We start from the raw sequence: 12,529 nt of genomic DNA, 5'->3' as shown, positions 1-12,529 counted from the left end.
TAGCCGCTTCCACGTGTAAGGCGCTCGCCGCTCCAAAACCTGAAGTAGACGCCAACGGCTCCTTTGATAGATGATGATGAGCGCTAGTGCCGTGGCAAAAATTTGAATGTAACTGCTGTCAATCAAAGTATCATTCACAGTTGGCTTGTGTTTATTTGCACAATTAAGATTGAATGGAAACGGTGTAATTGAGAATTTGTGTTTTTCAACATTATTTACATTTCAATAAAGTTTTCTGCATATGTGTAATGGAAACAGCTAGTGTTGCGGTGTGAAAAGATGCTGCTGACACGACACTTGGGAACTGGAAAAATCTGCAGAAACAGAACAGGTACCAACAGTCTCAAACAGTCTAAAAACACTTTCTGTGCACTATGAACAAGTATTGTATGATGCCGACACATGGTGCCGTCATATCAAATTGATCTTTAAAAAAATCTTGTTGCTATTATCCTTGCTGGACCATGTATCCCAGCCAGTGACAAACTGATCTACCTTTGCAGTGTGAAGGAGAGATTTTGCTGGTGTTTCCTTCCTGCTGCTGTCTGCTTCTACAATAAACAACCAATTATCCTTAAAGTTTTTAACCTAAACTAGATCAATTCTGCACATCTATTTTCTAGCGCTTTTCTTTATTTTCATATGTATACATTGTTTATATATGAATGTTTTGTTTCTACAGACATTTTCTTTTTAACAAAGTAATTTCTCCATTAATGGCCAAATAGGGGATATTTTTTATCTTTATTCTTATTTTTAATTGAGCCTTTTTTGGAGGCGTTTCAATTTAGACAGATGCTAAATTAAGTTTATGTGTGAAACTCAATGATACTTAAGGTCTACATTTATATGTTCATGTGTCTCAAATATCAAGTCATTCATTAGTACAAAGAGTGTCACTAATTTGTTTTTCCCACAAAAAACAGCACTCATTGTTGTTTGACCTATGTCTTTAAGGTATCGCCACAGCCAATCCGCTTTCTCTGATTTGGACAGGTGGTCTGACAGAGGTTCTTTTTTTTTTTTTTGCTGAATGCCATTCCTGACACAACCCTATCTTTTATTTGGGCTATAGGAGACCCAGACTGGGAAGGCCTTGTGGCTACATAGTTAGTCCTTGGGCCTAACAATGTAGCACATGCTACATAGATCTACACATGCATGTCTTGGAAGCCCAAAGACCCACACTGGACTCAGCTCATCGCGCCACCTGGGAATCAAACCCTGGTTTCTCATGCGTCAGTTCTACACACAGCCAAGTGAACCATATAGCAGCACTTTTTGTAACTTACATTTTTAAGAAAAACAACGTTGAGCTTTAATTTTGAATTTTTGTGAGTTCTTGTTTCTTCATTGGAAACACTGTGCGATGAAGAACATTTATATTTCACATTTTGCTGCCCTTCTGTTAAAATGGAATGCATCTGTGACTCAGTGAGACTCTGTGTTTGTTGTTGTTGCTGCCCAGGTCTGACTTAAAAAAGACCAGCTGTGCCAAATAAGGACTGCGTGACAGGGACAGGTCAACTTGATGCATCCATTCCAAAAACAACACACAAACAACAACAAAAAACTGAATATCAAACTTCATAGCATCAAAGTTGTAGCAGATGGACAAACGGACAGGTTTAATATACAGTAGGAAGTGATACTGTTGCTTTGGCTAAAAGAGGAAGGTGGTAATCGCTTTGGCAGATAACAAGTTTTAAAAAAGAAACAGAAAAACTTAATTAAAACGTCTCTTTTTTAATAATATATTTTGGTATAAGATTTCTATGGAATAATGGAAAAAAAGTTCTTTTCTTGTCCGAAAAATCTGTTATTTTTCATTTTCATTTCCAAAAAGAACGTGATGACAAAATAATACTCTGACCTTCAAAACTACCAGGATTCAATCTTGTTCCAAGTGGACTGCAACAAGAAAGCATTCAGTGACAGTTAATACTCCCAAAAGTTGTGCATCCAAGAATTTATGAAAGCTACACGCGTTCAAAAAGCTACAGATGTGTGTGTGTGTGTGTGTGTGTGTGTGTGTGTGTGTGTTCTGTTACTTTGATTTGTTGGAAGCTTTTTTGTTATCTTACAGGATTTTGCATCCTACTAAGGTCGCTTAAAAATGAATGTGTTTCATAATAATTCTTTTAACCCTTTCAGACCTGGTATCCACATGCGTAGAAATCACATTTTGGGTTATGAGTGACACTGTTATACGGTGCCTTTATGCCACACTCTAGTTGTTAGTAAGACATCAATCACAACTGTCCTTATGGCTAGATATGGGCTGTCTGTGGGTGATAAGTGGGCAGACCTATGCGAGGCAAGCAAGGAGCACACACTCATCATTTGAACAGCACCTGCTGCACTTGTGCTCCTCAAAATGGATCACTTTAATCAGTAAAGCCATTGCTAACCTGTATCTCTTCTGTTATATAAAATATATTCCAGTGTTTTGCAGTTTGTCTCCTCCCTCGTCTGTCCTGTTCCCTAAAATCCCAACTGGTCACGGGAGATTGTCGCCCTTTCTGAGTCTGTGTTTTTTCTGTTTCACTCTCTCCTATCGCTCATCCAAAGATTCCACAGAAAACCCTTCATTGCATTGTTTTGGTTAAATATTTAGGCTGGGAAAATACAGTTACTGCTGGGATGATCTAGTCAGAATAATTATTTTAACATCTGCAACTAACAGGGGTGTAACGATTAAACCATAAATCGATGTTACGGCCGCTAGAGGCCGCTATAATAAATGTTTGTTGGGCGCCTGCCTGTTTTGCATTTAAGAGCCACCGTAGTTGATGTTGTGGGCGCCGCCATTTTGAATTTGCCGCGGGAGCAGTTTTCAAAGCTTCTAGCCTTTGTTTTGATGCAGTGGAGAGAAAAAAAATTTTAAAGAAAAAGCAACATTTATCAGAATTTGTGATCCTCTCCCCAGCGTGGTAAGAGTTAAATCTGCTGTTTGGTTTTTTTTTGAGTGATGAGTGGATTGAGTGCAGTATTCACAGTTTGTCAGTTGTGTCAGTTTGCTATAGATAACCGAAAATGTGTATGTAAAATTTAATATTGGTTATGTACAACTTGTGTTATGTACAATGGAATATTTTGGAGCAGTTTAACAGCTGTTTAATATATATATTTGTTTATCTTTTCCAAGAATTATTATTATTATTGTTGTTGTTGTTTTTTTCAACATTCTGTATTTACAGTTTGACCATTCAATTGGATGTGTGCTACATCAAGGGAGATTAAAACCACTCAACAACCACGTTAATGTAGTGAATTTAATTCCTACATTAAAGTCAAACACGAAGGAGAATCAACCCAACTACTTCCAAAGCGAAAGCCATGATGTCAGTAGAAAAAGGCAGGGAGCAGCAGACTCTCAAGCGACAGCGTGGGGCTGCAAAAGGGACTGTCACACGCCTGATCAGCCAAGTGAATGAACTTATGCTCCAAGACCGGCTGAATGAAACTGAGGTCATACTGCACACTCTTACAGAGGCTGAAACAAAGTTCCAGGAAGCTCATGTGCGATATCACAGCACCCTAGAAGATGAGGACGACATAGATGCTTCATCCAGTTATTTGTCAGCTGTATTACGTGACATCCATGACTTGCGTCATGCAGCTATGACCTGGATAGATGAGGAGGGACAACAAACCCATGACGGCCAAGATGCCGAGCAGGCATCAACTAGTCGACCAACCAGCGACTCTCCTTTTCTAGAACTGATCTTTGCTGAGCTCAAAGAGATCCGTGAGCACAGGCTACATGAGAAGCAAGAATTCTCCAAGGTCATGGTGGAGCAGGAGGAACGACTACGCAGTGAGCTGCATTTACAGTCTGGCAGGCAACTGCAGTCAAGTACAAGAAACTTGGGTCCTTCATCACCACTAGGGGCATCGGCCAACAATGAAACATCAGTAGCCAAACTGCTAGAGTTGTCACGGCGACAACACCAGGCACCTATTGACACAATGCGACTACCTCCTGCTGATATTATTAAGTTTGATGGAGAGCCACTTAAATACTGGCAGTTCATGCGACTGTTCACCACCCTGGTCGATAAGGACACAGTCCCAGATAAGGAAAAGCTTATTCGGCTCCACCACTACACTTTCGGCCAAGCTAGGGAGGCCATCTGCCACTGTCTGTATCACCCTGTGCCAAGTGTGGGTTATAATGAAGCCATGGCAACGCTCAAGAAACGGTTCGGCAATCCATACACCATTTCCCAGGCCTGGATTGGCAAGGTTCTGACTTACAAGTCGATAAAGGACAACACACAGCTGCAAGGCTTCGCTGACACCCTCCGCAGCTGCAGAGACACACTAAAAGCCATGAAGTGTGAGGAGTAATTAAATGGAGGGCGTGCACTGCTACAAATAGTAGAGAAACTGCCATATGATCTCAAGAACAAGTGGCTGACAGTTAATTATGAGATCACTAGATCGGGCCGCCTACCAAGGCTGGATGATGTTGTTAAACTTTTTGAAGAGGAAGCTGAGAAGAGTTCAGATCCCATCTTTGGATCTCTCCTCACCCACAGCATGTCAACCAGCACATCATCCAAGTCATCATCAAAGCCGATGAAGGCACAGTCCTTTGCCACAGAGTCAGAGGGCACCAGCTCCAAGGCCAAAGGTGGTACCCTCAAATGTCCCAAGTGCAGCGGAGAACACTTCCTTAACCAGTGCTCCTCTTTCAGAGGCATGACAGTACAAGACAGGCTGACACTGGTGCGACAGAAAAAACTTTGCCAAAACTGCTTCATGATGGGGCATACTAGAGAAACCTGCACCCGCAAATAGGTTTGCAAGGTGCCTGGGTGTGGACAAAGGCATAACAGTTGGCTTCATTCTGCAATAGTAGCGACAACAACCAATCTACCACAACAACCAACAACAACCCACCTGTTACAGCCAGTGTAGAAGAACCAACTGCAAACCAACAACCAGAGATCCAGGCCACTGCTACCAGGAAGCGTAACCACCCTAATGGGCAGAAAGTTGCTCTACCCATTCTACCAGTCGTGGTCTCTGATCCGGACAACCACTTCTCGATCAACGCCTTCGCCCTTCTAGATAATGGCGCAAATGACACCTTCCGCTCCAAGCAGCTGATTCGTGCACTACGGCTTGAGACACATAGGATGAACATTAAACTGAGTACTATGGAGTCAAAGAATGTCAACGTTGACACCCTGTCCGTGGATTTACGGGTGGAAGACCATCAACGCAGAGAATCTTACCTGCTGAAGGGTGTTCTCAGTCGTGACCACCTGAACATCAGCCTTAACAACCTGGTCACGGTGGAGGAAATATCTCAGTTTACCCATCTACAGGACATCGCTGAAAACATATGTCCTGGGGACATTGACTTAGCAGATGAGGTTCACCTGCTAATTGGGCTTGACCAACCTGACATACTGGCCCCACGTGAAGTCCGACGCGGTGAGGCAGGTGAGCCCTATGCAACCTTGACTGGTCTCGGATGGACTCTCAATGGTCCAGTCTCTGGTGTCCTAGATACCTTTTCAGCTAACTGCACTCAAGCGGAGACAGCTCTGCAGCAAGTTGTGGAAAAGTTCTGGAAGCTTGATGATCCGGCTCATGTAAATAGCGACTTACCATCAGCTTCTGATCGAGAAGTTCTGGAACTTTGGAAGAGGAACGTTACCAAAGAAGATGGACATTATGTGTTGCCCATACCTTTCAAACAGCATCCTCCTCAACTACCAAACAACTACCAAATGGCCAAGCACAGGCTGGACCTATTAGGGAAAAGGTTGACTAAGGATCCAGACCTGAAACAGATGTACAAACAGAGCATTAATGACTCCTTGCAGAAAGGGTATGCTGAGGAAGTGAAAGATAAAGATGGTGTAGATGGAGCCATATGGTACTTGCCACACCATCCTGTGCTAAACCCTAAAAAACCAGGCAAAGTGCGCATAGTCTATGACTGTGCTGCTAGCTATCAAGGAGCTTCTCTGAACGACTGCATACATCAAGGCCCAGACTTGACTAATAAATTACTGGGCGTACTTCTAAAGTTCAGACAAGAGCCTGTTGCACTGAACGCCGACATTGAAGGCATGTTCTACCAGGTCAGAGTACCACCAAATCAAAGAGATGCATTTCGGTTCCTGTGGTGGCAAGATGATGACCCAAACAAACCACCCAAACAATATCGCATGACGGCTCACCTTCTCGGGGGTGTATGGAGTCCAAGTGGTGCTGCCTTTGCCCTACAAAGAGCTGCAGAAGACAACAAGGGCAGCTACGGTGATGATGCGGTCCAAATCGTGAAGAGGAACTTCTATGTCGACGACTGCTTGAAGTCCTTACCCACAGAGGACGCGGCTATCGCACTCGCCTCAGAACTCCGTCAACTACTTGCCAACGGGGGCTTCAAGCTTACTAAGTGGTTGAGCAACTCTAAAAGGGTGATGAAATCTATCCCAGCTGATGAATTGGCCAAGTCTGTGTGCGAGCTCAACTTTGATCAGGACGACTTACCTTATGAGCGCACCTTGGGTGTATTGTGGAATGCGGAGCAGGACTGTTTCACCTTTAATGCTAGACCCATCAGCAGACCAGCAACAAAAAGAGGTCTGCTGTCCGCAACCAGCTCCGTCTACGACCCCTTGGGGTTTGCAAGTCCTTTCGTACTAAAAGCAAAATTGCTCTTCCAAGAGCTGTGTCGTCAGAAGTTGGACTGGGATGCACAACTTCCAGAAGCCATTGCAGATCAGTAGAGCAGGTGGTTGACAGATCTACCCCTCCTATCTGCTCTGACTATTCCCAGATGCCTCAGAATAACAACGCCTGGCAATTCTTCAGAAGTCCAGCTGCATCACTTCTCTGATGCCTCAGAAGCTGCATACGGTGCTATATCCTACCTCAGGGTGAACAACAGGTGCACACTCATCATGTCCAAGGCTAGGTTGGCCCCATTAAACCCAACCACCATACCGCGCCTGGAGTTGCTCGCTGCTGTCACTGCAACTGATCTGGACCAGCATATCAAACTCCATCTAGAAATTCCTGTGGATCAAACCTTCTTCTGTACTGATAGCACTATTGTGCTTCACAACATTAACAATCAAGAACGACGCTTTGCCACCTTTCTTGCCAACTGCATAGCAAAGATTCAGGAACGCACCGAGCATCATCAATGGAAGTATGTTGACACAGCATCCAACCCTGCAGATGATGTCTCGAGAGGAATGTCTGCCAGTGACATCCTGTCAAGTGAACGATGGGTCTCAGGACCATCGTTTCTTCAAGGCTCAGAGGAAGACTGGCCCACTCAGCCCAAGCTGGGCAGCCTACCTGAGATAGCCGAGATCAAACAAACCAAAGCAGTGTACATGGCCAGTTGCAAATCAGCTGATGGTTTGGACAACCTCCTAGAGCGATATTCTGACTGGCACCGTCTAAGACGTGCAGTAGCCATTTTGCTACGGCTGAAAAGCCTGCTACGCAAGAAACCAGGCAAGCAACTCCTTGAACCTATCACCGTTGAGGAGATGCAAGCTGCAGAAGTAGCTATACTCCAGAATATACAGGGCTCATGCTTCGGTTCTGGTGAAATTCCATCAAGCTGCATCGCCAGTCTCAAGCCATTCAAAGATGACAAGACGGATCTACTACGTGTGGGAGGACGTCTTGTGAATGCACCGATCCCCTTTGAAGTAAAGCATCCAGTCATACTACCTAAATACCATCATGTCACCAACTTACTCATCAAACACTACCACCTTCGGCTCGGGCACTCAGGCATGGAACGGGTTCTCTCAGAAATTCGCCAACGCTTCTGGATTTTAAAGGCACGGTATGCTCTCAATGCTGTCCTCAAATCATGCATGGTGTGTCGCAAGCTGAAGGCAGTACCTGACCACCAGCAGATGGCAAACTTGCCTGACTCGAGAGTAACTCCAAGTGAACCATGCTTCAGCCGCGTTGGCGTCGATTATTTCGGCCCTCTGCTCGTAAAGCGAGCCCGCAGCGAACTCAAGAGGTACGGATGCCTATTCTCGTGCCTTACAACCAGAGCTATCCACCTGGAGGTCTCAAACACCCTCGATACTGATTCCTTTCTCAATGCTCTGCAGAGGTTCATCGCCAGGAAAGGCGAACCCAAAGAAATCAGATCTGATAATGGAACCAACTTTGTTGGAGGTCTGCGCGAACTTCGTCAGGCTGTCGCTGAGTGGAACCAGCGAAAGATAGCAGACCACCTTTTGCAGAGCAACATCAAGTGAATCTTCAACCCACCAGGTGCCTCACACATGGGTGGTGTCTGGGAGAGGCTGATACGATCTGTTCGCTCTGTGCTCAACGCTGTCATCGCACTTCAGCCACTCGATGATGAAGGGCTAGCCACGCTCTTTTGCACCATCGAAGCTATCGTCAATGGCCGCCCCATCACCAAGCTAAGCGAGGACCCTACTGACCACTTACCACTGACACCCAACCACCTACTGCTACTTTGCGCAGGTCCGTCTCTTCCACCTGGCGCCTTTGTAAAGAAGGACTTATACCGACGTCGCTGGCGTCAGGTTCAGTTCCTCGCTGACGTCTTCTGGATGAGATGGCTGAAGGAATACTTACCCACACTCCAGAAGCGTCAGAAATGGCTTCATCCTAGGCGCAACTTGCAAGTGGGCGATCTGGTTCTCATCCTCAATGAGAACACTCCACGCAACAGCTGGCCCCTAGGGCTCGTGGTTGCTACTCACCCGGGCGAAGATGGACTAGTTCGAAGTGTTCGAGTGAAAACAGCTTCAGGTGAACTTGATGGTCCTACTTCCAAGATTTGTCTGCTGGAGGCCAATCTGGTGGGCGAATCTAAATAAATCAAAGACTTAACCGCCCAAGGACTAGTTTCATACTGCCATCTGTGACTTTTGGGTGCTATGACTGATGCATAAGAGACTTGAATATATGAGCACTTGTTAAAATTTGATTCTGCCACACATGCAATTGCCTGTTTAGTACTATAAATTTGCTTCTTTAATACATTTAGGAATTGTAGAAACTAGGGATGAGCGATTTACTTTCGCAATCGCTCATTGGGGCCGGGATGTTACGGCCGCTAGAGGCCGCTATAATTAATGTTTGTTGGGCGCCTGCCTATTTTGGCATTTAAGAGCCACCGTAGTTGATGTTGTGGGCGCCGCCATTTTGAATTTGCCGCGGGAGCAGTTTTCAAAGCTTCTAGCCTTTGTTTTAATGCAGTGGAGAAAATTTTTTTTAAAGAAACAGCAACATTTATCAGAATTTGTGATCCTCTCCCCAGCGTGGTAAGAGTTAGATCTGCTGTTTTTTTTTTTTTGAGTGATTAGTGGATTGAGTGCAGTATTCACAGTTTGTCAGTTTGTCAGTTGTGTCAGTTTGCTATAGATGACTGAAAATGTGTATGTAAAATTTAATATTGGTTATGTACAACTTGTGTTATGTACAATGGAATATTTTGGAGCAGTTTAACAGCTGTTTAATATATATATTTGTTTATCCTCTCCAAGAATTATTATTATTATTGTTGTTGTTTTTTTTTCAACATTCTGTATTTACAGATTGACCATTCAATTGGATGTGTGCTACATCAAGGGAGATTAAAACCACTCAACAACCACGTTAATGTAGTGAATTTAATTCCTACAATCGATTTCTGTTCAATCCAATCAGATCGATCTGTCTGAGGTAAGTTGTTCATTGAATCGAACTAAACGACTAAAGAAATGTTTGAAAATGAAATAAATTGATTATATCGACATTGGAAAATACCACTTGGATTGAGGCTTGATACGTTTCCTTATTCTATGAAACTAAACTGTGAATGGATTTGACATTTATTGTGGTTTATTTGCACACATATTACATTTACACAAAAAATTAAAATAATTTGGAAAAGTTCACCTGCACAGTTTAGTACGCAGGTATTTATCTCTGAGTCTGACTGATTGGATTCTTGGCTAAAAATGTCCTGCACTGATTTCAGGTCAGTGAATTCAATCGTTCTGAATGAACCAATGTCGACGCTTAATCATGTTGGCAACCACAAATTGTGACATGAATCAAGTTGTTGTTAAAAGGACTTGTTACATCTTTAGTAACAAGGTGATGACATGCTTTAATTATACCATTTAAAAGGGGGAGAATGGGTCATTGCCATATTAAGGCTTAAAGCTTGCACCACAAAGAATAAAGTTCATGCATCTTGTGTAGAGACTAGAAAAAACCTTGGCTTTGTAATAAGCTGAATTAATAACATTTATTCAGCAGGTGCCAATATTTTGGCTGTTTAAGTTTGTTAATTTTTTATTCTTTTGTCAGCAGCCTTGGGCATCTCACCTTTGATCTTTTGCAATTTTTCTATTTAGTCTTTGTGAGCATCTAGTTGGGCTCAGAATTGCTGTAAGTTTGACTTTTTTAATGAAGTATCAACAAGAGCTTTTTTAAAACTTCTTAGAGCCACTCTAGAACATAATCACAGAGGTGTTCTTTAGAAAGGAAGCAATGACACAAAACCAAAGATGTCAAATGCATTTTACCTGCAGTTGTATACAGCCTCTGAGTGACTGCAGCTGGAGTTTTGGTTTGATGAGTACTTGTGTGCTTGTGTTTTCCTGCTGTGAATAGAAGCCGCCATGGTATTTCTGTTTGGCCTGGTGTGTTCATTGATACATGAAAAGACACACACTCACACTGAGATATGAAAGCTTTTTGCCACCTCGAGTGTGGAGTGTGTGGCAGCACACAAGTTCTGTGAATGCTGCGTGTTGTTATTATTATTCACACCTTTTGGCTGTGTATGCAGCCTTTAATTGCCGAATTAAAATTCACTCATAGAGCTTCCCACAGACATGCTGTCACTTCTTATGCCCATATGCACAGTTGTCTCAAAAAAACAAGACAAAACTTGAAGAAAACACGTATGCACGATTCCTGTTCACATTTGGAGCAATTCTTGCTGTGTAATCTGTCAGATTACCAGGGTCTTCACTTGTCTCTTGCACAGCTCTGCTTGTCTGTTGCTCTGCAGTGTGAAGAGAACCTGGTGATTTTGAGGCCAATGCTCAATTATTTGGGATCTCGCATCTGTGCTCACTGAACCCCATGGAGAGAGAAAACAGGGAGGAAAAACACAAGAAGCAAAACAGTGACGAGGAGGCAGACGAGGAGCGAAGCCAAAGACTGAGTCACTGACTGACATCCTAAGTAGTAAAATGAACGATCAATAAATGAATCAACCTTGAACAAGAGTGAGTGACATGAGAGGAATAACTAATCTTAACGAATACTGGAAATGCAACATAAACCTTTTCTATGTGTTTATTTAAAGGGCCTATATAATGCTATTCTTAAACCTTTTTTAGTAAACTATATCCATATATATGACAATATATTACTTTTGGCACGCATAAAGAACTAATTTTGTTGTTAAATATTATTTATTTTTCTGAGTTCTTTTCCAACCCCCAACAGTAGGTGGGATAGGCTCCAGCAACCCCATCGGAATTGAGCGTGTTTAGAAGATGAATAGATGGATGGGAGAAGTTGCTGCATGACACTGGATTGTCTGTCTTTGAGTCCTTCTCATAGTACTCTTGTGGGGAAAAATATGCAATCAAGTGTCAGCTGCTCTGTTTCTGGATGAGGAAAAAAAATCAATTCTCGCAGAAAAATGTTTCACTTTAGAAAGTATAAATTTGATGCAAACAAGTTCAGTTTTATTACCTTTTAATTTGGGAAAAAAATTAAGGTAAGCAAGAATCGAGTCTGGTGTTTGCAGTTGGTGAGTGAGGAAGGTGAGGTAAAAGAAGGCATTTTGCTGGATGGCAGTGAAAGTGGGTGTTTCATTTTCAGAAGATGGTGTCAAGTGGGAGGAGATAGATGATACAGCGAGGAGGCTCCAGGACAGAGCCTTGCGGCACAACCCTAAGTGACAGGGGGAGTCTGGGATTTGAAGGTTTTGAGGTGGATAAACTGAGAACGATCTGACAAATGTGAGTGAAACCACAGCAGGGGGGTGTGATCAGAGGAAAGAGGATGGAGGGTAATGTGAGTGTTGGTGTCAAAAGTGGCAGTGATGTGGAGAGGAACCAGAATGGATCTCCCGCGATGAGAAGGTCATTTAAGATGCAATATTTGAGCATGTTTGCCACCTAACACCCAGTGAAAATGATTTTTTGGCATAGTGAACGACCCAGCCCCCCACCCACCCAACCCCCTATAAAACAGACAGGAGCGAAATTACGATGGTTAAAATTGTAAAAATAAAAATGAAAAGGACTGAAATCTCTGTTGGGGGTCAATGAATATTTCAAAATTCAAAACAGACATGTCTGGGACATCCAAAGGGAGCTTTGTCATTATTATGGGATGGCTTCAGGGCCTACGACTTATCTGCCTTTTTGCACAATATGGGAAAAGAAAACTTCTTTTTCGAATCCTTGCAAAATTTCACACACATACTGCCAGCTTAAGTCTACAACCACAAAGTTTTGTTGACCTTTGACCTTGG

The 12,529-nt window shown here is 43.1% G+C and overlaps 1 long non-coding RNA gene across 1 annotated transcript; it reads left to right on the top strand.

Annotated features, from left to right (window-relative positions):
* Window positions 1–8,990: 8,990 nt before the first annotated feature.
* Window positions 8,991–12,215, top strand: LOC144992988 (uncharacterized). Its single transcript, XR_013657020.1, has 3 exons — window positions 8,991–9,305; window positions 9,579–9,705; window positions 11,048–12,215. It is a non-coding gene; the product is annotated as an uncharacterized LOC144992988 (long non-coding RNA).
* Window positions 12,216–12,529: the final 314 nt, after the last annotated feature.

Source organism: Oryzias latipes, chromosome 1 (assembly GCF_053564925.1).
Source record: "Oryzias latipes strain Hd-rR chromosome 1, Olatipes_Hd-rR_3.1".
In the NCBI taxonomy this organism is placed as follows: domain Eukaryota; kingdom Metazoa; phylum Chordata; class Actinopteri; order Beloniformes; family Adrianichthyidae; genus Oryzias; species Oryzias latipes.
Note: the sequence above shows the minus strand (reverse complement) of the source record. Positions and strands in the feature narration are given on the sequence as shown.